The following is a 3558-nucleotide window of genomic DNA, read 5'->3' as shown; positions in this document are numbered from 1 at the left end:
CCAAGTTTCCACTTCTCCATTGTAATATTGTAACAACCCGATCGGTTGTTTTAAGCTCTAGCGCACCATTCAACAATTTGAGACTACGAGTAGCTTTATTTAAGGTATTATGACTTGTACGCGTGGTCGGAATCGAATTTCGTGGAGTTCGAAGTTGATTTGGAAAGAGAATTCTCATTTTGGAAGCTTTAAGTTGAAAGAATTAGCTAAGATTGGATTTCTGAGTAAACAACCTCGGAATTGGGATTCGAAGGTTCCAGCAGGTTCGTATGATGATTTCGGACTTGGGCGTATACCCGTATCGGGTTTTGGAAGACCCGGAAATCTTTTTGGCGCCAATTGTGAAAGTTAGCATTTTGGAGGAATTTCATAAGTTTGGGTTGAAGTGCATTTCAGGGTTATTAATGTTTGTTTGGGATTATGAGTCTCGGAATTTCTCCATATGGTGATTCTAGAATTGGGAGCGCGATCGGAAGTGAGTTCGGAGGTCCGTAGGTCATTTTGAAGTCATTCGGCTAAAGATAGAAATTTGAAGGTTTTTGAGAAGTTTGTCCGAGAGTTTGACTTTTTAATATCGAAGGATTCTAATTTCAAAAGTTGTAATAGGTCCGTAATGTCTAATATTACTTGTGTGCAAAATTTGAGGTCAATCGGACGTGATTTGACGGATTTCGGCATCGAATGTAGAAGTTTGAAATTTCAAAGTTCATTAAGCTTGAATTGGAGTGTGATTCATGATTTCGACGTTGTTTGATGTGATTTGAGGCCTCGAGCTAGTTCGTACTATGTTTTGGGACATGTTGGTATAATTGGTTAAGGTCCCAAGGGCCTCGGGTGAATTTCAGAAGGTTAACGGAATGGATTTCGGACAAAGAAAAGCTGCTGAAATCTATTGTAGCAGCTGTTCGCCAGAAAAATTCTGATGCAAGGAGTCGATTTTGAAAGCTCATATCTTGCAATCTATAAGGCATCAGAAAATTTGCAAAACATAAAATTTGTAGCTCTTGCATTCTAGTTTTCATAAAGTTAAAACATTCATGATTTGGACATTTTATCAGAAAGTTATGATCGATTGAAGATGGCTGGTGGAGCAGTTTCGGCAGAATTTTCTGATGCATGGAGCCGACTTTAGAAGCTCATATCTCGGAATATATAAAGAGTTATATGGTGTGAAACCTATAAAATGAAAGGTCTTTGAGTTTAGTTTCTAAATCTTTACACCGTTTGTCATTTGGATATTTCCACAAAGAGTTACGGGCGTTTTAGCAGAAGGTGTACAGCAGGGGGAAATTTTAATAGGATGTACAACCTGCACAACGCAAGTTACAACTCGATGAAGCCAGGGCAGATTGTTTTAAACACGAGTTTTGTCCCATTTCTTTCATTTGGCTTGGATGATTTTGGAGAGCTCAAGGAGGGATTTTCACCAAGCAACACTAGGTAAGTGATTTCTTCCTATTTTTGAGTTAAATATGTGATCTTACATGGATTTAGACATGGAAAATTAGTATAAATTTGGAATTTTGGGGGAAGACCTAGAATTTGGAATTTTGGACTTTTACCTTGAATTTGACCATGAAAATTAGAGCAAATTGTATATTTGAGTTAGTAAAACTATGGGTAGAATTTATCTTCAAGAAATTTCGGAATCCGGGCACGTGGACCGAGGGCATTTTGGTCAACTTTTCGTGCGGATTTGGGAACTTATATAATTTAAATTGTTACAATTATTAGAGTGAATTTTTATTGGTTTGCTCGTTGTTTGAATAGTTTTGGGGCGTTGTGCATCAATTGGAGTCGTTGGAAGGGCTTGGAAGCCGGTTATGGAAATTTCGGAGCGAGGTGAGTCTCCTTTCTAACCTTGTAAGAGGAAATTGTCCCCATAGGTGAAATAATTGATTATGAGCTTCTATTTGTGGGGGCTACGTACGCACGAGGTGACGAGAGTCTGTGTGTAGCTACTATTATGTTTAAGTCCGGGTAGTCTAGGACCCAAAAGCATGCTATACTTGAAATAATTGTAATCTTATTGACAGTTGAATTTCTTAAATCCTATCGAATTGTTAAATGAATTTCTAAAACGGTTAAACTTCATTTTTCTTGAATCATTAAAAGAGAATTGGCTTTTATTTGGATAAGCATTCCCCGATAAATTCTTAATTGGCTGTTTGAGCATGTATTTCTATGTGTACCTGCGTCGCATTAATGATTCGCGAGCAGGGTGATTGTTGATTTAAATTTGACCGCGTCACAAGTATGATTCACGAGTGGAGTAATAGATGCATCTATGGTTCGGGCCGTTCGACCCTCGGTAGTGCACATTTTACATTTCTGTTTGATCGGGCCATACGATCTCGGCATGATATGCGCATGCTTGTATTGCTTGGTTGAGAATTTTAAATGTTGATAATTGCCTTTCCTAGCCAGAGATAAATTGATAAAGATAATGAAAAGTAAATCTTTGGAAATCCTTATTATTTGAGAAGTTGTTTACCTGTTTTCCGGCTTTATGATTTTAATTTTGCTTATGAAATCCATGAATTTCTCACACTTTTACTATATTATCATTGGACCACTAGTAAGTGTCTAAGTCGACCTCTCGTCTCTACTTCTTTGAGATTAGACGGGATACCCATTGGGTACACGTTGTTTTCGTACTCATACTACACTTGCTGTGCATTTTTGTTACGCAGGCACATGCATCTCTAATGGCTTAGTGGGCGTAACAACATGGTTGATACAAAGACTTAGGTGAGCTACACTTCCCGAGATGACCCACAGCCAGCAGAGTCTCTTTCAAATTACTATATTTACTTTCTGTCCAATATTGTATTTTGGACGGTTGTTGTACTACATTATTTCCTAGAAATTGCTCATGTACTTGTGACACCAGTTTCTAGGATGATCACGGGATTTTTCAGTAGTTAAATTTTGTAAAGACATCTCATTTATCCAGCGGAGGTTATTATCTATTATTTATTTGTTTAAAGGAAATGATTTCAAAATAATTAAAATGAGAAATTGCTAGTAAATTGTGGTTGGCCTGCCTGACAGTGGTGTCCAGTGCCATCACGACCCTTAGTGGATTTTGGGTCGAGACAACATGGTATCGGAGTTGGGAACTAAAGTAAATCTTTGGAAATCCTTATTATTTGAAAAGTTGTTTGCCTGTTTTCCGGCTTTATGATTTTAATTTTGCTTATGAAATCCATGAATTTCTCACACTTTTACTATATTATCATTGGACCATTAGTAAGTGTCGAAGTCGACCTCTCGTCTCTACTTCTTCGAGATTTGACAGGATACTCATTGGGTACACGTTGTTTTCGTACTCATACTACACTTGATGTGCATTTTTGTTACACAGGCACATGCATCTCTAGTGGCCTAGTGGGCGTAGCAGCATGGTTGATACAGAGACTTAGGTGAGCTGCACTTCCCGAGATGACCTGCAACCAGCAAAGTCTTTCAAATTACTGTATTTACTTTCTATCTAATATTGTATTCTGGACGGTTGTTGTACTACATTATTTCCTAGAAATTGCTCATGTACTTGTG

This window comes from Nicotiana sylvestris, chromosome 8 (assembly GCF_000393655.2).
Source record: "Nicotiana sylvestris chromosome 8, ASM39365v2, whole genome shotgun sequence".
NCBI lineage: Eukaryota > Viridiplantae > Streptophyta > Magnoliopsida > Solanales > Solanaceae > Nicotiana > Nicotiana sylvestris.
The sequence above is the reverse complement of the archived record's forward strand: the minus strand, read 5'-3'. Positions refer to the sequence as shown.